Genomic DNA, 26409 nt, shown 5'->3' with positions numbered 1-26409 from the left:
CATGAACTGGGCACCTGTACAAACCCCGAGTCCATTCTCCAGTAAACGGTGTTGGAGGTATTATTCCATGCACTGTGGGGCTCCTCCAGGAAGCCCCTGTGCTTCCAGTACCAGTCTTCAAGAGTCTGACAGCAAGCTAGGATTGGTGCCGACCACAGACATGATTCTGCCCTCCTGCTGCTGAGCCAAGCTAAAGCAGGGCAAAGGTAGGACAATAGGTTTCTGCCACAGGAAGGTGTGACCACCTCATAGATAGGACTTACAAGTATTGGGCTGAGGTGGGGGCGCTTGCCAGCACGACTAGACTGCTTTGAAGGGCACATTTGGTGCCCTCCTTGTATACTCTAGCTGGAACCAGTTCAGGGAGCCATTGACGGTGATGGATCAAGCCCTGATCTGTTGACTGGGTACGAGTATTCTGCTTAATTCAGATGCTCTGTCCATCACCACCCCCCTTTTATGAATTACTTACTAAAAGTGGCATTTCCAAACACAAATTAAAAACCACCTTCACAGAATATGTGTTCTTAAATTTTTGATTCAGGGAACCCAGAACTCCCAATCTATGTCTCTTCTCAAATGATAGTTACACCTGCAAGATGTTACAAGGCATCTCTAATGATAATCTATGGGAGAGATAGTCCTTGCAATAGAGAAAAACGAAACTGGCACTATTTCACTATCAGGACATGTAAAACACACCAGTACATGAACTACCTTTTAAATACACTGTACCCTGCCCATGTGGTCTGCTATCTTGGCCCTACCTTAGGGGTGCCTTACATGTAGCAAATGAGAAGGTTAGAGAGCTGTTTAAAACTGCACAAATACTGCAGTGGCAGATCTGAGACATGGTTGCAGAGATACTGATGTGGGTGGTGCACAGTGCTGCAGGCCCCTTGGTAGCATTTGATTTTACAGGCCCTGAGCCCACACAGTGCACTATAAAGTGCACAGTCAAATTAAATATGCAAATCATGGATAAACCAATCACCAATACAATTTAGACACAGGACATATGCACTTTATCACTGATCAGCAGTGGTAAAGTGCCCAGAGTCCTAAAGCCAACTAAAACAGGTCTGAAAAAATAGGAGGGAGGTAAAAGATTTGGGGATAAAATGCCAGGTCCACCACGGATATATTTTGAAATGTATCTACTATTCATTTACAGGCTGTTTAAATGTTGTATGTTAGAGAATAAAACTGACATTTTACAGCCTTTTGTTTCACAATGATTGTCAGGTAGATCATTTTGCAAAAACATCTAACTGTAATAAAAGAAAGAAAATACACACATTTTCTAGGATGAAATAAGCAGCAATTACTAAAAAAACAAACTGACATTTGACCTCTGTCCTTGAACAGAAAGCAATTGTGTCAAGATAAAAGCAAGATTTAAAAGGCGTCTTTATTGCGCATTCATTTTCTTAATTAACATTTCACATGATCCTTAAGTTCACTCGGCAGAATGGACGCGTTGATCCTATAAATTGCTCTACCTGATGAAATCTGACTCGCCATAGCAAATGGGTGAATAGATTTTTCAAAGCCTGGAGATTAGATTCCCTTATTGTGTTTTTCTAACCATCTTTTGTGTTCCCAAATGGCCTCGAGAAATCTCACTTGCTATGAAAAATCAGATTTTATCAGGGCGAGCTATTTTTAGGGCATAATGGTACGGTCTTGTGAGAGAGCTACAGCTGGCACAGAATTGGTGCTCTGTCCATTCAGAGAGTGAATCAGAAATACATATGCCTTTAAATATTGGTTTTATTTTGTCAGATTTGCTGTGCAATTAAAGCCAGAGGTCAAATGTCATCTTATGGATTCTTTTCAAATTGCTGCTTCTTTATTCTGGATATTGGAATTTACCTTTCTTTCTGACTGCAAAGTTAGAGGATTTTTTGAAGTGAACAGTCTAACAATGCCAGCGTACAGGAAGTCTAAAATTTAAGGCTGAAGAATGTCTGGATTTTTTTCTAAAACACATTTGAATCGCGTGTAACTGTAAAAATATTTCAAAATATATTTCAGTAATTAGAAAAGCACTTTTGCAATTCTGAAGTATGATGGAAATAAAGGTTTTAACAGGATCAAAACAAATTTACAGCACTTTAATTGGAGATGCGAAAATGATAATCATGTGCTGACATCTGATTTCCACACATTATCCTTTGTATACTAGTTTCAACCGTAAAACTGCATGCGAGTAGGAAGGTCTGTGGCCATTACAATGGAAAATATGCTGCCTGCAAATGACTACTACCACGTCACACTTTAGTAATATATTTATTAAAAGTGAGAGTTTTTTTAAACATGAACTGAGACATTACTGCCCCAACCCTGATGACAATGTTAATACTGAACAAAGAGGCAAGAGATCGTGTATACCCTGTCTGTGGGCTGGATTTTTATTATACAAAAAAGCACAAGTTTAATTTACTACATCAAACGAGTTTTTTGTGCAGCAGACATGCTGAACTTACATATTTGAAGGTACTCTCATACGTAATAATGAAGACAAAGGTGACTGCAAAATAAAATATTTGCCTAAGATCCCAGAATTTGAGACCAGTTTACGGGTCAAGCGCATTCCAGTATGGGCAAGTAGATTTTTCAAATCACCAGACCTGCAGATCTAGTAACATTTGTATGTTTTTTTGAGGCCTGGACCCACTGATAACGAACTTCAAAAAGCAAATGAATATGTTTTTGATAAAGTATTACAAATGCTAATCAGGAACAATCAAATTTTTTGATTTCCTTTCATCTACATTCCAACACACGTTTTTCTGTTTGTAAATCAATCCATTCCTTGCATTTCTTTCAGTTACAATCTATATATTTTTGGGGAGAATCTCTGAAATCCCCTCCCCCCTTTTTTTTTGTTTTACTTTTTACCCCCCTTTACCTATATCCACCCCTAAACCGTAAAGTACCCTTGCCCTCTTTATCCACCCTAAAATTATTCTAATATTACCCTTAGCACCCTTCCCTATACCCACCCCATCTCTAAAATCACCCGTACCTCCCTCCATGACCTACCATCACAGAATCCTAAATTCAACTTTACCCCCATTTAAACCTACCCAACCCCAAGTGCACCCTGCTCTCCCTTTACATCTACCCATCCCCAACGCCTAAAATAACCCTTACCTCCCTTCTCTCTGCCCAATCCTATAATTACTCTTTACTCCCTTTACCTCTCCAACCACTGTGCTTCAAAATTGCCCTTACCTCCCTTTATCTCTACCCGTTTGTAAACCCGCTAGCCACCCCTCTACTTAAAAAATCACCCTTAAATCCCTTGTCAACTACATATCGCCAAACCCTAAAATCACCTTAACTTCCCTTTAGCTTAACCCGCACTTAAACCACTTTTTTTTAATAACAAAATGTATGTTTAAAAAAAAATATCTGCATGTGTACTGAGAAATAAGGATACAATACTTACCTGCGTGGTAAAGTATACATGCCAACAGACCCAATCTAGGGTTGAGACTCCAAATTTTTAAAGCCAAAAATAGCATTTATTTGCGGTGTCTCCCAATTGAAATTGGCTCCATTTCAGTGTTGAAGTATAAAAAAAGTGTAGTGCTTACTATGGCCCGCATTCCAGACCAATGCCATTTTGCACACCATGCCACCTTAGTTTAGAGCCAGCAACATGCAAATAAGGGGTATAATATATTCCACCACTTTTTTCACTATCTACTGCTTTACGGTTTCGAAACAACAGCATGTATGACATACACGCCAACATTTTAACAGAGGAAAGTGGGAGATGTACAAAAAAAATCGGGAGAATGTATTTCCCCCACTGACGTCTATTGAAGGAAAGTACATTTCAGCCGGGAGAGGGCCAAAACAAGCCAATTTTGACTTTAAAGTCTCGTCTTAATCGGTTCTATTGGCATATTTGGAATGATCAAGACATTGGGTAAAGTTTTTGATAAAGACGTGGTTGTTTCCCACAGCACTGCCATAATAGAAATCAATACAGACGGTTTTTATAAAAATAAACATGTATATTTAAGTATCTTAGCCCTGTCGTTTGCAGAAACTTGAAGCTTGAACAAATGGCTTGCATTTTCCTCTGGGAAAGAAGCATCCCTTATCTCAAGCCATTCCAAACTCTGCTAATAAGTATTGTTAAAAAAAGAAACATTTCCACGCCGTCAGCCTCCAAAGTATACAACAGGTCAGAGACGAAAACGTGCGGTGAACGCACCTCCAAAAGGGAAAAAGGCCCAACACTCACCTCAGGCACTGTGCGAAGCCTGCATCCCACCAGACGGGAAAAAAACGAGTTACAACAGGCAATAATAACAATGCCGTGTTTTGTACTTGTTATGGAGCACTGATGAGAAAGAGAACATAAAACCGTCACAGCCCGGAAGGACCGTCCTCCCCGCTGCCCAACCGGGATCTGCGAAAGAAGCGCGAGGAGGCGTCTGCCAGCAGCGTCAACGGCGACTCACGCGCCCCCCGCGGACGCACGGCGCGCGACGCTTGCACGCGCCTTCAATCATTCCCTCGATGACAGACAAGAAGGCCGATGGGCGCAAGCAAGATGGCGGACCCCCTTGCACAGGGAACAAGCATTTGCAAGGCGGTACGTATCCCATTGGCGAGAGTTTAAGCTACAACTGGCGGTGCACATGACAATGCCTTTTATTAATGTTTAAAAAACCAACACATTAATAAAAGGCAATTTAATTTACAATGCCAATAGCTCAAACTCTGGCAAATGCGAGACCTATTAAATTGCCACAGTGAAAGCGCACACCCCCCCCCTTTGCCGCCAGTGGTGCAAACATTCAAACTGACCCAACTCGTATGTGGATTCCCTCCGTGTCACCCCATAAATTTTACATTAGTTAATGCACATATTGATAATGGTAACTAGGACACAAGCCATTTCCTGGAGGCTAGAAATCGTTTTTACGCAAATGCGCCCTCTGTTAGGCAGTTGTAACCAGCGCCAGCTGGTATAATTTATTTATATTTATGTCCGACATATCCCAGGTACCTGAAAGAATCAATCCGCAGTGCACAATAGAGACCTTCCCAAAGAAATCATGCAAGAGATGAGGGAGTAATCCATAAAAATTCGGCCAGAGACCTCCCAAGTGCCAAAGATGTGAATAGAATAGAAGTTCAACTGAAGCCGTGTGGAGATTATTTTTTTTAAAATTAATTTTGAATCGATTAGTTGAGTCTAAAGGTGTTGTTTTAGCAAGATGATTCAGTGCCTTAGTAAAACTCTGATGGATGGAAAATACCAATGAATGGGTCAATCAGTTAATTTTGATATTTCAGAGATGTTAGCGAGTTGACCAGTCCGAAGCAGCTGGACACATTAGGCCAACCCTAACTAAAGAGCATGCTTCAAGAAACCAAGCGCTGAAATCAAAGACTTCACTGGCTCAGCACAGCGATCATGTAGTGCACTGCTACTATATCTAAGCGGCCGCCATTGCTTGCGTCCCGCGAGTGCTGGGTGGGAGGGCATTTACAGTTAAAGCACATTTGGCGCATTGGTAATACATAGAAGTGGCCGCCATTGGTGTCCCACAAGTGCTGTGAGAGTCGGGGGCAGCCACAGTTAAAGCATGCATGGTGCACTACTAACTCATAGAAAACACAGGGAGATGATGGACGGAGCGCTGAAACTTTTCAGACACTCACCCCCAGTCACAGATCTGGGTTGAATCCATCATCGTTTTTTAGCTCACTTTGCCACCCCAGTTCAGACACAGCCATATGCAAATCAGTCTTGACCCTGTGCCTCCTGGGAACAGTCCAGCCCGAACTGCCAAGCCATGTCTTCACTGGTCCGGAAACAAGCATCCTGGGACCGGTTTCTGGCTAACAGCCATCATCAACCAGGCTAGCTTGAATCAAGTGGCAAAGTGAACAAGGGACCCACGTCTGGGCATACCCTGCCAACTTAGGGCAAACAAAGCAAACAAAAGGAGATGATGGACAGAGCGCTGAAACTTTTGAGACACTCACCCCCTGCCACTGGAGTCAAGCTAGCCTAGCTGATGAGAGCTGAAAGCCCGAAACCTGTCCTAGGATGCTTGATTCCAGTCCAGGGAGGAACTGGCCTGGCAGTTCGGGCTGGACTGTGAGAAGGGTATGCTCAGACGTGAGCACCATGCTCTCCATGCCACTGGAGTCAAGCTATCCTGGCTGATGAGGGCTGAAAGCCCGAAACCGGTCCCAGGATGCTTGTTTCCAGTCCAGGGAGGACCTGGCCTGGCAGTTCGACTGGACTGTTCCCATTGGGCACAGGGTCAAGACTGATTTGCATATGGCTGGGTCCAAACAGGAATGGCATGGTGAGCAAAACAACAATGGATTTAGGCCCAGATCTCTGTACTGGGGTGAATGTTTGATTTGTTCAGCATTCTGTCCATCAATTGTTCATTTTGCTAATACATCGAGACAGCCACCATTGCTGGCGTTCCGTGATGGCGGGGGGGATGCAGCCACAGTAAAAGCAAGCCATAAGCTGCCACCATTGCTGTTGATCAGCGAGTCCTCTCTATATTAATTAAGTAAATAGTGCTCCAAACTTCTAATATAAGCTCCCGAGTTAAGACGCATGTAAAAGGGCCAGTCCAAATGGGAGGAAACAACAGAAGACAGGTAGGTTTTAAGGAGGAACTACTAAGCCTATCAATAAAGCAAAAGCCAACATTTACAAAGGATAATGACACAAGTCAATGAAAAATATGGGCGGAGAGTGGGCGGACCTTCAAGTCCATACCTGTTTACAGTATACCTCGCAGAGCAACGCATGCACTGCCCAGAGTAGACCTAAAAATTGCTCTCTGCGTAAGTCCAGGCCTTCAGACAAGCTGGGCCCAGAGTTAGTGCTCGCTAGGGTCCTAGCTGACATAGTAATTGCAGTGTAATTATGAGTGACATTCAACGACTATCAGTGACACTTTCTTGCAAGCAAAATCAAGCATTAAAGATGAGGGAAACATATAAATATCAGAAATTACACCCAGCTGCCAAGTTTTTAGAATGTTCATATGTGACATTTCCAAGGATTGTTTGCATTTATGAGTGGCATTATTGTTCAAATTGTGTAACACCTTGAGCAACAGTTTATCATAAATGTAACCGAGCAATAAGGTCCATGCAAAGAGATAAATATCAGAAACTATCCACTTCTGAGCAGTGAGAAGGCTTACAAAAGACCAAGACAGTGCTTTAAATTTACTGTACTGGAAGGCCACTAACTCATTTTGCATTGTAGTGAATGTAGAATTGCTTACTATATTGCTGAGGCTTTAAAATGTTTCATATGGCTAGTTATTTGGTAAAGACAGCAGTCACTAATAGCTAGACATACATCAGGCAGGCCTCGAATCTGGCTCTTTGGGGCCGGACTGTCCCTTTTGCTAATAGTGCCTGCTGCACCAGCTGTCATCACTGATTTGGAGTCAAGCGTCCAGAACATTAGATGCTGGCATGTAGCTTTAATGATTAGGTCACTCAGCACTGCTAGGTCAGGAGCCAGATCCCAGGAACATTGCATCTATAGAGTGGTGTGCTTTGGAGGAGCCAGAAGGGTTCTTTAAGGGATTGGTTATGCTTGTTTGACCTGCAGATTGAGGTATTAAAGTGTTTGTTAAATTGTTCCTCTTACCTTTTGTTAGATTTGGGGGTCTCTAGTTGGTAGGTACCTTTGACCAAATAGGGACCCTGGCGTCTAGTCAGGGTAAGGGGGTACATTCGTAAAATAACCCCTGCTCACCCCCTTGTTAGCTTGGCACGAGAAGGCAGGTTTATCTCGGAGGCAGTGTGTAAAGCATTTGTGAACACATACAGTAATCCAGTGCCAACACTACAGATGGACATCACACAGGTTGTATATTAAAAATAAGTATCTTTATAAAGACTTAACACAAGACCACAAATTACAAAAATCCACAATACTGTAATTTAAAAATGGTAGAAATAGCTTAGTTCTCTTTAAATGTAAAATGCAACACTTTAAGTTCAATGTACCTTTGGATGCGTAACGCTATACAACGAACGTTTTGCAGGGAAGGTGATGCGTTGGTTCCTTACGTGCAAGAACGGTGATGCGTCGGGTCCCTACTGCTGCGTAGGGGATGCATTGGTTCTTCTCTGCGTGGGGAGGTCATGCGTCGGTTTCTTAATGCGCTTCCGTGGCAATGCGACCAACGCCGTGATGCAATGAAGATCCGGTGCAATTAACAAAATGGAATCTTCTTCTTGATGCGACAAAGATGTGTGCACACCTGAGGGCCGTGCAGCGTCTCAACCATTCTTCTGAGCCACGACAGGCCCTGCGACACTCTTCTCTGGTGATGCGATGGCGTCTACTGCGACGGCGACACTCTTCTCCAGTGGTGCGAGGCTCTTCGGGTGATGCGATGGCGACACTCTCCTCCGGTGATGCGACAACAACGGCGGTGGCATGCTTCTTCATCTTGAGTTACGCTCCCAGCGACACGCCGTCTCTCAGAAGGCCCATCTTAACAGTAGGCACTTCAATTCCGAGCAAGGGAAGGCAGGGGAGGTAGTTGGTGAAGTCTGTTGTCCCGGAGACTTCAGCAGGAGGCAAGCTCTATCTCAAGCCCCTGGAGATCCTTTACAAGTTGATTTGAAAGTAGTACACAGTCCTTTCTCCTTTCTTTGACAGTCAGGCAACCACTGCAGGCCAATCCCCCAAACAGCAATCAGCTTAGGGATAGTCTCCTCCTCAGTTTCTCTGGTTCCTCTGCTCAGTAGAGCTTCTTCATGTTTCCCCAAAGTGATCTAAAGTTCTGGGGTCTGTGTTCCCATATTTATACTAGCAAATCCTTTGTCCTCAGAAGGCAGAGGGTCCTGTACCCAGTCCAAACCATTTCTGTACAGTCCTGGAGCACTTTGTTGACAAGACTCCTTCTTTCCTTTGACAGTGTTGGCCAGGGACATCAGATGCACCACAGGAGGTGGAAGGCAGGCACAGCACTATTCAGGTCTCAGGTGCAACTCCTCCTACCCATATACATGCAGATAGCTCTATTCAGCCCTGTGCTGATTCACCCTGTCTCTGGGAATCCCCCAGCCCCTGTCACTCAAACTCCAGACAAGGAATACACAACCTAGCAGAGGCAGGCTTGGATAGTTAGCAAGAAAAGACCAACTTTCTAAAAGTGGTATTTTCAAACACAGAATGTAAAAACCAACTTTACTAAAAGATGTGTTTTATCATTCTGAATTCAGGCATACTAAACTCGAATTCCTACCTAGTTCCCTTAGTCAGTAAGGATTATGAGATGTTACAGTCAAACTGCTGATTCTGGCCTATGGGGAACAGGTAGCCTTGCAATAGTGGGAAAAAATGGCTGTAATTCACTATCAGGACATCCCACCCACATCAGGGCAGGTCCTACCTTTTGCCTACAATGCACCCTGCCCTTGGGCCTACCATAGGGGTGACTAATATGCAGAAACTGGAAGGTTTAGGGACTGGCAAGTGTGTGTTCTTGCCCAGTCAACGTGGCAGGACCAGACTGCACACAGGCTCTGCAATGGCAGGCCTGAGATACACTTTACAGCTGCTCCGGAGGGTGGCACAATCAGTGCTGCAAACCCACCAGTAGCATTTGATTTACAAGCCCTCGGCACACGCAGTGCACTGTACTAGGGTCTGACAAGTAAACCAAATGAGCCAATCATGGAGTCAGTAATCGATACATCAATTTACAATAGGGAGAGCATATGCACTTTAGCACTAATCAGCAGTGGTGAAGTGCCCAGTGTCATAAAACAGCCTACAACAGGTCAGAAAAAATACAGGAGGAAGGCAAAAAGTTCAGGGATGACCCTGCAAAAAGGGCCAAGATCAACACAACACCCTTCCAGCCAAAACGCAGGGTAGACAAATCAATACCTTGATGGGATTACCCGCTTTGGGCGATAGAATATGGACCCTGGCCCGCAACAGCAGGGGTATATTCCAGTACTACGCCAATTTAAACCTTTTTGGATCCCTCTCTCCATATCAGGGCCCACCATGCTAACCCATGGAGAACCTTTCTCTTCACCTGTGGACACCATCTGTGCAGCACCTTACCTTAGCTTTCTCACAGGCGTGTCCCAACAGACAGAGGAATGAACGGGTAAAGGTGCCTTTAAGGGATTTGTTTACAATACTCAGTTATATTGTTTTGGTTTACTATTGGATGCAAGAGTTTTTCATTCACTTGCCAATTGATTTCTTTTCAAAACTATTTGTGAGATATAAACATACTTCTAAAAATTGTTTGTAGTTTCTTATAAACAATAAGAACCCATGACCAAATCACAACCAGAAATATGCAAAACACGGGTGCATATAAAGAAGAAGAATTTTATCTTTAAAAGTTCATCTAGGGTACTCGAAAATTAAACACACAATGTAGCAAGAGGAAGAAGATAGTTATTATATCCTTCACGGTCACAAATGTATACACTTTTTCTCTATTATAAAATGTTATCCTGAAAGAAGTGTAAAAGTCGACGCTTTGGCCTCTAGGCTTTCGTCGATGAGACCATCTTCAGGATAGTGTATGAAACAGTTGACCCCTGAAATGTACTTCAAGAAATCCAGAAGACCAACACAATTTATGTCGGCGAAAGCCTAGAGACCGGAACGTCAACTTTTACACTTCTTTCTGGATAATATTTTATGATCGAGAAAAAGTGTATACAATGTTGCATTTTTCTGGTTGTGATTTGGTCACGAGTTCTTATTGTTTGTAAGGAGTCTTTGCTCCTGCCCCATTTCCCAAAACCAGTCCAATGTACTCTGATGTCCAACATGGAGGGGGCCTGCGATATGTTGTCACAATCCAGATTTGTGGTTAATCAGTTCCAGTCAGAAAAGACTCCTGGGCTCCTTTATGGAGAGTATAAACAAACTGCTGTGCCTCATCCATGCCACTATTAAACCTGTCTCCTCCACAATGACCCCACTTTTTGCGGCCTCAAACAATGGCCTAGGCAGCACTTTGGTAAAGGACACTGCCACACAGGATCTGGAAGCGACTACGCTGTGATCGCGAGTGCGCAGAATCGTAGGCCATACCACTGAGCAGAAAATAGATTGAAATCCTACCTACTGAGTTAACACCCCTTCTCCCACTCTCTGACACCCTGACAGCCCAAGTAGCAGGCATGTCTCACTAGTATTTGCACAAAGTTTGAAAACAAAGGACTGAGGCTTTCACACACTGAGACTGGCATTGCAATTCAGATTAATTGCATGAACATCTTAGGTGCTTCCGGTGATGCGCTGCGAAGTACTGAAATGCGTTACTATCACCCAAGATGCGTGGCACTCAGCAGAACTGCAGGGAAAGTGATGGATGGATCTCAAATCTTGAAGGCCAGTGGAATCTACAGTCCTGTCATGAACATTAGGTTGAATGCAGAAAAGAGTAATTTATTTGGCATGTAGAGTGAATGGCTAACATAAGGAACTGAGGCTAAGGCCGTCTTGCAAAGAGGGGTAACTTAAGCCCGTAGGATCATGCTGGTTTTTAGAAGGTGAATTCCCCATAGGCTTATATTGAGACATAGGTAGTTCTAGGTGGGAGACACTTAAATAAGCTATTTTTGGCTTCAACAATAAGGAGTCTTGTACCTGAATGGGGCCTTCTAGCTTCTACGGTGAATGGCAAACAACAAAAATTGAGGGTAATATTGTTTTGCAAAGAAAGCAAAATTAAGTCTATAGGACGTGTGCTGCTTTTTAGAAAGGTGAATATCGATGGAAAGTGGTTGGCACACAGCAAGTTAAGGTGATGTGACAGGTCTGGGCCCTGAGACCTTCAAGTCTCAATCTTTTTTTTTTTTTTAAAGACCTTTATTTATCATTAATAAACCGTACACAGCTTCTGGCCTACAACCTCTGGGGTCGGCCGCCACCTTATCTCACGTATGTAGTATGTTCTTGAGTACACAGCCCATCAGCCGCCAGACCGGAGGTGCGGCGGCCTTTCACATTCATGTGTGTAGTTAGTGCGTGATCAAAGTACGGATCCGTGTAGGTCCCATTTTATTTTTTATAACAATAAACATTTTAAACATGAAGTTACCACATTCGGTCATCAATTCTACATGAACGAGTACATTACCCCTACTCTGGCATGCTCGCCTAGCGTCTGTTTTGTGTAGGCAAGTCTCAATCTTTGTGAGAGCAACTCCCACACTTGCACAGCTGCCAACTTTTCAAGACAAAAATGATGGTGGTATTTGCATAATACCAAGAATATCCTCAGCGGGAAGCGCACAGACTAGAATTTTGGAACAACAAAGAGGGAGAGGAGGCTCAAAGCAGGAAGAAGCTAAAATAACTGTATTTTGTCCAAAAAAGTCAGCAGTCTCCGTTCTGAGCTTCCTTCGGTTTGGCTCCCCTATTTCTCTGCACACAAACTCCCCATTTTCACCCAGTTTCTTTTTCCTCCTTCTGAGCACCCCTCCCCCACTCATCTCAGCTCCCATTCTCCATATTTTTTTTTCTCTTTAAGTGCCATTCTTCCCTCCTTCCTGCACCTCGGCGCTTTAGCTCATCACCTCCATTCACAGAGTGAGCGCGGCCAAGGATGCCTTCCCTCTTCGTCTCCGACTCAAAACCCCCTCTCTCTTGTCCCAGCTTACCGTCCTGATTCTATTGCTCCAGCAAGCCTGGTGGTAGGTTGTCTCGAATAGATAGTGCCTTGGTAATCAAGGTCGTTCAAGCCCAGCTTTCTGCAGCCACTTTCTTTTTTAGCAGATGCAGTTCAGTCTGTACCATGCGCTAATGCTGAGTGAGTGCATTAGCACTTGCCTTAAATAGGTACACTGTGAAAAAGTTAACTTGTCACTTCCTGATTTTTATACTGCACATGTTCCAAATAGGTTAACAGCAAGCCCCAACCCTCTCAGTTTGCCCCTACCCATCAACCATGAAGTTTAACAAGATTCCATTATAATTGCAAGTGAAAAGGGTTGATTGATGGGTGTGAATCTCCAAATGCGGGTGAGACAGATTCGTGGGTAAAATTGACATTAGCATTTCGGGGTCAGGTTGATGTTGAATCTCAATGCGTTAAATGTCACATCCTAGGGAGCGATACGCTTCTCCGGTGATGCGATGACAAACAGTTGCGACGAAGGCACGCTTCTAAGGAGATGCAGCGGCAGCACGCTTCTCCGGCGATGCGACGACAACAGCTGCGGTGGCGACGCGCTTCTTCTCGTTGAGTCACGCTTCTAGCTCCCAGCGAAACGCAGGATTCTGCAGATAGAATTCCCAGCAAGGAAATTCCGGGGGAAACTGGTGGTGAAGTCTTGTAGCCCTGAGACATCAGCAAGAGGCAAGCACAAGTTCAAGCCCTTGGAGAAATATTCTGCAAGATGATGAAAGTTCTTAAAAAGTTACTTCTTTCCTTGGCAATGAAGAGACCACTGCAGGCCAACCCAGCAAACAGCATACTAGCAGAGGGGCAGTCCAAACTCCTGCAGCTTGCTTGGTTCTTCTCCTTGGCAAAAAGTTTGTCTTGTTCCCAGAAGTGATCTAATAACTTGGGGTCTGGGTCCCCATATTTATACTCACATTCTCTTTGTTCTCTGAAGACAGAGAAGCCTCTCCTTAGTCCAAACCAGTTCTGGTCAGTCCTGGAGAACTTTTCTGACAAGACTCCATCTTTCCTCTCACAGTGTAGGCCAGGGACATAAGACACAACACAGGAGGTGGAGCCAGCATTTTGGAGGGAAGGCACAGCCCTATTCAGGTCCCAGGTGCAACTCCTCCCACCCATCTGCATGCAGATCTCTATATTCAGCCTTGTGCTGACTCACCCTGTCTCCTGGAACCCCCATCCCCTGTGAATGTAAATGTAAATGTATAGGCATTTATATGGCGCACTACTTACCCGTAGGGTCCCAAGGCGCTTCGACCGCTGCGAAACCCTTCCTGGCTTCCCTGAGAGATGGTCCCTTAATGGGTATCTCCAGGGTGAGACCAGGCATCCCCGGCGGTCTGGTGGGGCCGTTAGTGAAGATGAGGCAAGCTAATGCCCAGAGTTGCCGAGTGTGATCGCTGATCAGAGTGGGCACAGAGGCGAGAGAATTATCGAGTCCGCTGACCCTGGTCCAGAAACCTGCCGCGCCGGGAATCGAACCCTGGTCCCGGGCCGTCCTCTGCTCTCGGGTCTGCCGCCTCTAACCAGTGAGCCACACTACTTCACTACCTGTCACTCAAACTCCAGACAAGGAATACACAACCTAGCAGAGGCAGGCGTGGATAGTTAGACAAGAAAATACCTACTTTCTAAAAGTTGTATTTTCAAACACAGTGTTAAAACCAACTTCACTAAAAGATGTATTTTATCATTCTGAGTTCAGGCATACTAAATTCGAATTTCTACCATGTCCCCTGAGTCAGTTAGGATTATAAGATGTAATAATCAAACTGCCCATTCTGCCCAATGGGGAACAGGTAGCCTTGCAATAGTAAAACACGAAAATGGCTGTAATTCACTATTAGGACATGCCACACACATCAGGGCATGTCCTACCATATCCTTACAATGCACCCTGCCCTTGGGCCTACCTTAGGGGTGTCTAATATGAGTGGGTGCACTTGCCAAGTCGATATGGCAGTCACAGACTGCACACAGGCCCTGCGATGGCAGGCCTGAGACACACTTTACAAGCTGCTTCTGTGGGTGGTACAACCAGTGCTGCAAGCCCACCAGCAGCATTTGATCTACAAGCCCTGGGCACACATGGTGCACGGTACTAGGGTCTGACAAGTAAACCAAATAACCCAATCATGGAGTCACTAATCAATACATCAATTTAACATAGGGAGCACTTGCACTGTGGCACTGAATAGCAGTGGCACACTGCCCAAAGCATCTAACCAGCAAAACATATCAAAAACAGAGGAGGCAATCAGAAAAAATGAAAGGGGACTCACGCCAATGATACCAGGTCTAATGGTGCCTCTGCATATAGGCTGAAAGCCTTTTGGGGTTTGTATAGTATCAATAGTAGATCTTCTAGGTACCGGGCTGAGGGTCTCCTTAATTTTTATTTTTAACCTTTATTAGTCGTTTTTATAACCGATTGACAACCATGGCCAGACTTTGAATGCAAACCAGCCCTAGCAAATAACTCGGACCGGGTCGGGGTGGGGTTGTTGCTATACTGCTGCTGCTTTTATTGCAGGGGGTTGAAAAGTAACAAAACCAGCCCCCACCGGTCCAAAACAATCCACCCCAACCTTCCGGCCCACTGGGAAAACGCCTGCCCCCACTACGGCCAGCCCAGTCCTGTTGGCAAACATACGACAAAGCAGAGCCTTGGACAAAGGTTACATTGCAATAACATCAGAGACAATCTTGGTACATATCATGAATGCAATTACAGTTGCAGAGCACAGCAGGGGAGGAGAGAGTTGTACCCAAGCACAAAACATACCCAATGTATTCATATAGCACCACCCGCTTGCCTATACATTTCCACCCTATAGTTGCACCTCACTGTCTGTGGCGTCACCACCCCCCCCCTCATATCGGCCCTTAGACTCAGATGTAACCAGACCTTATCTTTCTCAAAACTGTGAAAGCGTCAAGACACTGAATAATGACATAGATATAACACTTGATGCAAAATTTGTCTGGGTCAAATATCTACTCTCATTAAGGTCATGGTTAAATAAGATCACATACAGACATTTAGCTGAAATGGTATAGTCTGAGACCACGTCCTTTTACTTTATATCCTCATAAGGAAATGTCTGAGTAGCACAGCTTGATTCACAATCTACATCACACACACACTCAGAAAGGTATGCTGGAAGTTCCAATTTCTGATGAGATTTAGTATTTAACCCCTTCGATGCTCATGACGAGCTCAGCTCGTCATGAGTTACGCCTGTCATACGCTCATGACGAGCTGAGCTCGTCATGTAACGTGGGTTTTTTTTAAACTCAGCGCACAGCGGGAAAACGGCCCGCGCGCATGAGGTTAAGGACTGCCACTTGACCACTTGGCAAGAGAGGTCCTCCATCCAGATTATTGCCTGAAATTCTGCCAGATACGGTCTCACCTACGACCAGCACACTTCGCAGACGCTACATCTATCCTGAAGCTGATGAAGCCAAATCCTGGAGGAAGCCTGCTGCATGCGTTTGCCCTTTGCCGAAAACATTGGGGCAGATTTACAAGCCCCTTGCACCGCCATTGCTTCACTTGGTTTGACGCAAGGGCGGCACAAACAATGCGGCCAATTTACAATGTGACGCATCTCCCTAGATGCGTCACTTTGTAAAGCCCTGCGTCACATTATACCTGGGTCAAGTAAAATGTATGCAAAGTGGGCGTTCCCACGCAAAAAGCCATATAGAACTGACACATTGAAATGTACAATATTTAACTGCGTCACTCTACACCTTCTCTGCGTCAAAATCCCTACGCCTGCTCAGACCAGGCGTAAGGAATGATGCAGGGCTTTTTGTATGGGACCCACCCATCTTTTGTGGCACATTGCTGGAGTTGCGTCACTTTCATGAGCATCTCCAGCAATGTGTCACTTTTGTGCCAACAGATGTGTCGGTATTTCTGACGCATCTGTTAATCGCCATAGAACACTGTATTGTAAATACAGAGCCTCCATGGTGGTGCAAGGACATTTGGCACTGTCGCAAGGAAACTGACGCATCTATGCAGATGTGTCAGTGCCCTGTAAATCTGCCCTATTGTCTTTGCACCTCCTCAGCCTTTGCTGTCGACAAGGAATGCAGTGTGTCTCTTCTCCCTAAGAAACTCTAGACTGCAAGTTGCACTGCTTTCCATTCTCTCTTACGGCCAGATGTACGACCAGTTTTTGCGTGTGCAATCGGGTTTGCGACCCGTTTGCGCACGCAAAAACCTACATGGCCATGTACAAACACTATTTTGCGACTCGCATAAAATTGTCACTCACAAAATAGTCTTTTGTGACTCGCTATTAGGAAGGGGCGTTTCCTTCCTAATAGCAACTCCAGCCATGTATGAATGTTTTGCAACCGCAATTGGGGTCGCAAAACACTCGCAATTTACCGCCCTCTTCAAGAGGGTGGTAATGGAGTCGCAAATGGGAAGAGGTCCCAAGGGGACCCCTTCCCCTTTTTGACTGGCTCTAAAGAAAACAGGCTGCATTAAAAAAAATGCTTTATTGACGAGCAGTCCCAGACATGGAGGTCTGCTGAGCCCAGCAGGCCACCATCCCTGGGAGGGCCAGACATTCCCAAAGGGGTCGCAAATTGCGAGTGGCTCATTAATATTCATGAGTCTTGCATTTTGCTACCCCATTTGGAATTGCAATCAGTGTCTCTGACACGGTTGTACATTCCAAATTGCGACTTGCAATTTGCGACTAACAATTGAGAGCAAATTGCGAGTTGCAATTTGCAATGGTCGTCCATCTGGCCCTCAGTGTACAGCACAGAAGTAGGCACTAGGCTTTAAGTCAACATTTTAAACATGCTAGAAATGTTCCTTTTATTCTGTTTTATTTATAACATGCCTCCTTGCTGTTTTTGTAATATTCTCTGTAGATTTTTATGATGTACTGAGAAACAGATTGTTCCTGTAGTAATAAATACTTTTACTTAGGTGTTCATTCTTCTTGTTGCTGTGTGTATGGGATAATATGAACATTAAAATAGGTCTATTACTGTGACCATGGTGCCCCTGATCCCTTTATGAGGAAGTATTAGTAATCCAAAAGCAATAACCCGATTTCAATGGCACCTTGATTAATGATCTGCGGCGCTACACATTCATCGTTGGTGCATTGAACCAAGTTCAGCTGTGGGTGGGAAAGCACACCTTGTAAAGCTACGCCATAGTCATAGCATTCACAATTGCACTACATGCCAAAGTGCATACATGCACCCACTAATAGAGTGCCTCTTAAGGCAGTGGGTGTGTCTAGTGTTGGTAACAACCAGTACTCAGCACTCTACTTTGGAGGAACAGCAACAGACTCTTGCTTGGCAGGCCCTTTCTAGAACCACTTCCACAGGTGGCCTTGTGGGTTGGAGAGTTCACCTGCATGAGATAAGACATCTCGACATTTCAGCACCAGGGGAGCCACATAAACTACTTGGGGCTTTTAGCCATCAGACTAGCTCTGAAAGCATTCCTCAAGCATATTCAGGGAAGATAGTACTACTAAAGACAGAACATGTTATGTGAATTTGTAGAGTGCACTAATCACCTGTGAGGGTATCCACTTCAGCAGGTGAGTGAATGTTTGGTCCCCGCCGACTAATTCGAAGAGCCAAGTCTTCAGCCTCTTGCAGAGCTCAAGACGTGAGGAGGGGGCCCAGATTTGCTGAGGGTTTCATCCAAGTTTTGGGTGCGATATAGGGGAACGAACAACCTACAGCTCTGTTTTTGTGAACGGGGATGGGGAGCGATAGGGAGGCAGAGCATAGGTGCCCGTTTGGCTGGTGAAAGTGGATGAGACTGTTCAGGTATGCTAATCCAAAGTTGTGTAGGGCTTTGTATATGTTGGTGAGGAGTTTGAATTGACTGCGCTTGTGGATGGGGAGCAAATGTAGCACCTTTAGGTGTGGTGTAATGCGGGTGCGGTGGGTCCAGTATGAGTCTTGGGGTGATGTTCTGGATGGTCTAGAGTCTATGTAGGTGTTTCTTAGAGATTCTGGCATAAAGTTCATTGCCGTAGACGAGCCTGTTGTGATGAGCGCTGGTTGACGGTCCTTCTGGTGTTTGTGTGGCAGCCACTTGAAGACCTTTCTTAGCATGCGTAGAATGTGGAAGCAGGCAGCGCTCACTGCATTGACTTGTGCAGTCATGGTGTGTTTGTCGTCCAGGTTGATCCCCAGATTTCTTGTGTGGTTGGTGGGTGTTGGTCCTAGTTTTGATGGCCACTAGGTGGAGTCCCATGGTGAGATCCTGTTTCTGAAGAAAACCATGTACTACATCCAGAAGCAAGTGGAACCCACTTCCCCAGATCTCTCCACTGGCTTAACAAATTTGTCACAGAGAAATCGCAGCAACATTCTCATGGTGGCCGAGAATTTTCTGGGACTTTAGAACAACTGTGCGGTCCTGTGCAGCTGAATGCATCATCAAATCCATGAGCGGGAACACCACACCCAAGTCCTTCCCACATACTTCCAGTAGTGGGGAATCCCACATATAGACCTGTGTGCCACTACTAAATACACAAAATGCCAAACCTTCACCTTCAGGCATTGACACGGACATTACATGAACAAAGTACTATAGATAAACTAGTCAGGGATGTTTCCATACACTTTCCCGTCTCTTCCCCTCATCCCTTCATTGGTGAGGAAGATGGGACAAGTGTCTTTGGCCCTCACCCTTGTGTCACCAACCTGGGCAAGACAGCGCTGTTATCTCATGCTTCTAGTGATGTCAATCATTCCACCTGAGAAGCTACCAATCAGGCCGGTCCTTCTCACTCAGCATAACTGCTAGCACAGCAACCTAAAACCCAGACCGCTAAACCTGGCGATCTGGCACCTGAGTTCATAGACTTCTGCAAATTCAAACTTGTGGTATTCATACTCATCTTGTAAGAGATGGGTAAGCCCACTAATGCCTGTTATGCAGGCAAGTGGAAAAGATTCACTCATGACTGTCTCTCAAAACAGCTAGACTCTTAAGGGTCCTGTGCAGTACATTACCTGCTACCTACTGCATCAGCAGGCAAGCTTTCCCTCATACTTACTATGCGGTACATTTGCCATGCAGCAATTACAACACATGGTACTTTACCACTCAAAACTTTACAACACACAATAAAGTAAGTAAGGTAAGTATATTATTGTTAGATATTGAAAAGGGGCAAAGGTTATTTGTGTAAAAAAAAATAATGTAAGAGTATTGATGGGGTTAACCCCATTAATTAAAAGGTTTGGATTTTTAAGGTATTAACATCAAAAATAACGTAAGGAGTTTTTAAGGTAGTAACATAAAAAATAACGTAAGGAGTTTGCTGCAGGTAAAATAAAATAGGATTTTTGTGGTAATAGCTTTAAAAATGAAGGTAAAGGGAGTTATATTTTTAAATCTAACAAGATTTATTAGATGTGTGATGTTAGAGGTTAAGGAACGCTAAATAGGGTGTATTTAAAAAATATTAATAAAGATTATAGCAATTAAAAATATTTTTAGTTAATACTAATAAATGCTCGAGTATTGTATAATATATACATTTATTAATATTTCAAATAGAATAAATATCTATCAATACTCTGACTTTTTTATAGAAAAAAATAATATCAGTTAAATGTGGTTAATCTGATGTAATTTATTTATAGGAGTGGAATGTTAGGGTTTTGAAGCCATGGGGGAGTATTTTAAAAAATGCTAAATATAAAGTTAAAAAACTCGAATACTATTCTTTTTAAAAATCTAATAAAATTCATTATTTGGAGTAGGATGTTATGGGTTTGGGGGGACCTAGATAGGGAGTATATTAAAAAAAACTTTGTAATATTGTAGAATAATAATTTGAATTAGTACTAAAAATGCTAGAGCGTTGTGTAGTAGAAACATGCATTAATATTTAAAATAGATAAAACATATTAATGTTGTTTAATCTGATATATAGGTTATAGTTAGTAGTGAGATGTTGGGGGCCCTAAACGAGTTTTTTTTAAAGTGTATAGTTTAAAAATTGTAACATTTAGAAATAATAATATTTTAGATTATTACTAAAAAGCTTCAGTATTTTGTAATACAAAATGTAGTACAATTTTAAATAGAGAAAACATATCGGATTAATATTCTGATACTATTATTTTGATAAATACTCTGCCTTAAGTGTTGCTTAATCCGATGGTATTTATTTTTAGCATGTTAAGGATATAGGGGCATTGTATTTGAAGTATTTTAAAATGAATTATTTAATTATTGTATGTTTCACAATTATTAGTACTGTTAATGAATACTGAAAAATATTAACTTTATTTTATATTTATAAAACATTAAAGGTATTTTGAAATTCACTTTTGAGATTTTATATATATATATATATATATATATATATCGACAGTAACTCCAAACGACCACCTCCAGTCCAGCAAGACCAGCGAAGCAGGAGACAGACCACAGCATTCGGGTAAGTGTTTTTATTTCACCAGCTTTTTCCCAATTTCCAACCAAAACATGACGCGTTTCGGGCTTTGCAGCCCTTGTTCACATATATATATATATATATATATATATATATATATATATATATACAAGCAGCTTCTCTCTTTACGAAAAGAAGAAAGGGACACAGCGGGGCTCTCCAGAATGATTTATTCTCAGATAATCGGCATGACCAGTTTCGGCAATCAGCCTTTATCAAATGCCTCAGTCCGTTGCAGTCCTGGAAATGTTTATAGGAGCTCCTCCCACCAAAATAGCGAAGGGCCCAGCTGCAGCTTGTTACCGTGTTGACGCCTCAGTAGTTCCGTGCCACAAACCACTGGTCCCATCATGCACTTTGCTGAATTTTCACAAGCTGCAGTAGGAGCATCTGACGGTGATACTGGGGAATAATCATTTCTAGGTCCCCTACTTCCGACCTCATCACGCAGAGACATATGTGTATATATATATATACACACTCAATACCCACATACCTTAAAAGTTATCTATTCATTTATACATTTAAAAAGTGAAACCTTAATTATAAACAAAGACAGATTCAAGTATTTAAAAATGTATTTTTTATTAATTTATTTTACAAATAGTACAAATTAAGTTAATGACTTTCTAAAATGTTCTAATTAGCAGTATTTAAAAAACAATAATCACATTTATAAATATAACTGCTCAAACAATGTATTAAAAATATATTACAAACATTTACAAATAAATTAAAAACATTTTCAGTGGTTTCCAGTTTGTTTCTAATATTACTTGCTTTTACATTTGTTTATTTAGTTGGTGGTGCCACGCAGTCAGGGATGGATGGGTGCTGCTGCATCAGACTTGTAGGAACATTTAGGGACTCATTACAATGCTGGTCAGAGGAGTTTCTGACTAACATCGCAGCAGAATTGGGACAGACCGACAAGTAGTCGGAGGTCCCACCCACCAAACTATGATGCGACCGCCGTGTATGCCTTTGGAATCGCAGCTTTTTCCATTGGGGCTTGTGTGAAGGCCATTTTGGGCGGCAGCATATTCCACAATGGAAAAGGGTATTTTCATGCCCCAAGTACCAGGCACCATGTGGTGCTTGGCACACATGGCATGGAGGTTTGTGGGAACACCAGAGGTGCTCCCCCTGGGCCCATAGCGGAGGCCCTGCTAGGGGCCCCTAAAGTCCCATTCCCGCTGCCTTTTCATGGAGGTCGGACTGCCATAAAAAAGGCAGTCGGAATGGGCCATTGTAATCCTTACACCAATGCAGCGCCCCTATTGTAGGGTATTGTGTTCCGACCGACAATCCAATGTGCTCCTTGACCCCATCGGATGCATCGGTCAAGTCCCTCCTCTCGCTCCGACCGCCACACATCACAATCCAACGTCATAATTGGGCACTTAATTTTATAATTAAATATAGTTTTAAAGATATCTTTCCTGTAGGGAGAGTCTAGCAGATGTGCTTTAGGTATATTCGACTGTCGGGTAATATTTTTGCTCACTTTACACCCTTGTGTGAAGCACTCTTGAGCAGGTGCTGACGTGCGGCAGTGAACAGTGCAATTTATTGCCGCTCTTTTTTCTTTCAATCAAAGGAAAATTTGCACTTGTGGGCACATTGAACAATGTTTTATTTATCCAGCAACAAACTTGTTTCGCCGGTCTGCCTTCCTCAGTGTTACTGCCACAACGGAAGCGACTTTGTTTTGAACTGTACCACATGTGCATTAACATCGAAAAGGGACCAACGCATCAGGCCAAAGACAACGCCATCTTGCAATGCCTAAAACCATACATTATTGCGTCAATGGTCTTGCATACAATATTAACCTAACCAAGATGTATTCATTTCACTAGTTAGTCAAAATCTACTGAGTATATCGATTGTTTATTTGAGCGTATATATATATATATATATATATATATATATATATATATATATATATATATATGTATCTCACTTCCAAAACGCAAATCTGTGTGCTCTCAGGACAATCAAAACTCCGCACAAGTAAAATTACGCCAAAGTGTTTATTACACAACGCGTTTCAACTTCATTCGAAGCCTTGATCACGTGTAATGCGCACAGAAAGGAAATGGTAACTAATAAAGCATGGTGGGTTGTACAAACATCAACATAGGACAATCACAGAAATCACGAGAATGGCAGACATATTGTAATGGTAAAAATCACAGTTAACATTGTATCGCCAAGTTGTGATAAATGCACAGCAATGCAGTGGCAGCTGCATATTTTCAACCCAATTCAACGAAATAAAGTAAACCAATAGTGATTGTGTATATATATATATATATATTCATATATATATTCACTTAAAAAAACATAGGTTTCAGGCATTATATAGTTAGGAATTTGCATTTAAAAAACCATTGAAATTGCTCCTATATAGTTAGTTGTACTAACTATATTTCGCGCACCCGCAATCCACTGCTGATGATGTCACATATTACATCATTCATGACATGGTCAGTGACATCACTGATGACATCTCAAATGACATCACTTATGACATCTCATTTGACATCACTGATGACATCATCCAGTGACTGTGTTTCTGTAAAGTTTAAATATGTTTTACATATTGAAGAATGAGTGGATGTCGTACGTGTCTGGATGAAGGATTTAGTAGGTGCGTGACTGACTGTATGAGCGAGTGATTAAATGTGTCTTACTAAATGCATGGGTTAGTGACTAAACTGTCTGAATGTGTGCATCAGTATGTCTGTTGTTGTGTAAGCTGCTGCATGTATTGATCAGTAGCTATATGAATGGCTATATGGGTTATTGATTGGTTGACCAAGTATTTGAATGGGAGACTGAGTGTGTGTGTGTGTTGGTGGCTGGGAGGTGTGTGACTCTGTGCATAGATGTGTGAGCAGTTGATTCACTAGGTGTACGAGTTTAAGAGTGCATGTGGAAACAGCTATATGGGCGGTTGACTGTGTGCATGGGTGTGTTGTGCATGGGTGTGTTGGTGAGTGAATGTATATCTCAGTGCTACATGTCCGAGTAAGTACATATGTAAAACACAGTGCATGTGAGAGTTGGCATATATAAATGACTATACATGAGAGCCAGTGAATGTGCGAGTGGCTGTATGGATCATTGTGTACTTGTATCAGTGATTGTATAATTGAGTAAGTATGTGTTAGTATATGTTTGAATAAGTAAGGTGTTGGGTGTATAACTGTATAGTTGAGGAAATGGAAGTGTGATTGATTCTTTGCATGACTGACTAGGTCTGTGAGTAACTCCATGGATGAGTGGCAGTGTGTGAGTGTCTGTATAGGTGTATGAGTGCATATGATAGTGTTGTATTGATGAGTGACTGTATGTATGAGTGATTCTATGGGTGAATGAGTGAATGTGTGTGTTGACCTAGGAATCAGTGAGTGCGTATGTAGTAACTGGTATTGGTGTGTCAATGGTTTCAAGAATGGTAGTCTGTATTTAACAGTGGGTGTATCAAGGGTTATATTAGAGTGTGAGGAGGTGCATCGTATTATCACATGAATGATATCATCAGTGATGTGATCAGTGATGTCAAATGAGATGTCATCAGTGATGTCATTTGAGATGTCATCAGTGATGTCACTGACCATGTCATGAATGATGTAATATGTGACATCATCAGCAGTGGATTGCGGGTGCGCGAAATATAGTTAGTACAACTAACTATATAGGAGCAATTTCAATTGTTTTTTAATAGCTAATTCCTAACTATATAAGGCCTGAAACCTATGGTTTTTTAAGTGAATTTGCAAGGTTTTTAAAATGCTAATTCCTAACTATATAAGGCCTGAAACCTATGGTTTTTTAAGTGAATTAGCAAGGTTTTTTAAATGATAATTCCCAACTATATAAGGCTTGAAACCTATGGTTTTTTTCAGTGAATTTGCAAGGTTTTTTAAATTCTAATTCCTAACTATATCAGGCGTGAAACCTATATTTTTTCAATAAATGTCAAAGTTTTTATAAATGCTAATTCTATTAGCGGATAACGTTTATATATGTTATTATCCTTCTGGGACCACCTGAGCAGCCATCTTGTTTCTCAGGAGAAGTGAGGCACAAGAGAGCACAAAACAAGAGTGAAAAACGCGAAAAGGGGGCAGGGTTGAGACCCCCTGACCCCCTAGCCCTTCTCAGGGGGTCCCAGAAGGACCACCAAGTGCAAAAAATGTTTTTTTTTTTTTAAATCGCGTACGGTGCAGGTACCCCGCAATTTTTTTTTGCCCTTGGGGGTCCTTTTGGGACCCCCTGAGAAGGGCTAGAGGGTTGGGGGGTCTCTACCCTGCCCCCTTTTCGTGTTTTCCACTCTTGTTTTGGGCTCTCTTGTGCCTCAGTTCTCCTGAGAAACAAGATGGCTGCTCAGGTGGTCCCAGGAGGATAACACCAACACTGCCAACACTTCCTGGTTTGGACAGTTTGGAATGTTGACAGTCGACTGCCAGCCAATCAGAAACTCGCTCGCGCACGTAAGGGTACGCGCACGGTACGCGTACCGTACGGTGCGTGTACGGTGAGAGCATATAGATATATAATTTGCTCAAATTCAATTTTCTCAACAACTACTGTAGGGATGTTCACCAAATATAGAAAAGGCACTACTGCATACCTGTCCTACCATTTTGCCAAGTTTGGTGTGATTCCGTTCAGCCGTTCGGGCTGTAGCCGTGTCTGAAAGTCCCATGGAAAATGCCATTTGAAAAATTTCAAATTCAATTTTTCCAAGAACTTCATTAGGGATTTTCACCAAACGTAGCAAAGGCACATCTGCATACCAGGCCCTACCATTTTTCCAAGTTTGGTGTAATTCCAATCAGCCGTTCGGGCTGTAGCCGTGTCTAAGGGTCCCTATGGAAATTAACATGGGGAAAACACGTTTTGGGACCCCCCTTTCTGCCCCCGCTTGACGAATCCCCCCGAAACTTTCAGGGAAGGAGCGGAGTAAAGCTGGACAAAATTCTGGAAAATTACACACAGATTCCTCAATCGGCGCCAAAGTTATTCCCAATAAAATGTTGAGCGCATATAGATATATAATTTGCTCAAATTCAATTTTCTCAAGAACTACTGGAGGGATTTTCACCAAACATACAAAAGGCACTGCTGCATACCAGTCCCTACCATTTTGCCAAATCTGGTGTAATTCCGTTCAGTTGTTCGAGCTGTAGCCTTGTCAGAATGTCCCT

The 26409-nt window shown here is 43.0% G+C and overlaps 1 protein-coding gene across 3 annotated transcripts in view; it reads right to left on the bottom strand.

Moving 5' to 3' along the window:
- The window catches only part of LOC147678668 (beta-1,3-galactosyltransferase 5-like), a 176773-nt gene extending 172331 nt beyond the window's left edge, over positions 1–4442 (bottom strand). For all 3 annotated transcript variants that reach the window (XM_086946122.1, XM_086946121.1, XM_086946123.1), the window contains exon 1: positions 4265–4442. The gene's annotated coding sequence lies outside the window, so the exon portion shown is untranslated. The remainder of the gene's footprint in view (positions 1–4264) is intronic.
- Between the last annotated feature and the right edge of the window lie 21967 nt (positions 4443–26409).

Source organism: Lissotriton vulgaris, chromosome 12, assembly GCF_964263255.1.
Source record: "Lissotriton vulgaris chromosome 12, aLisVul1.2, whole genome shotgun sequence".
NCBI lineage: Eukaryota > Metazoa > Chordata > Amphibia > Caudata > Salamandridae > Lissotriton > Lissotriton vulgaris.
This window is presented reverse-complemented; position numbering and strand designations above follow the sequence as displayed.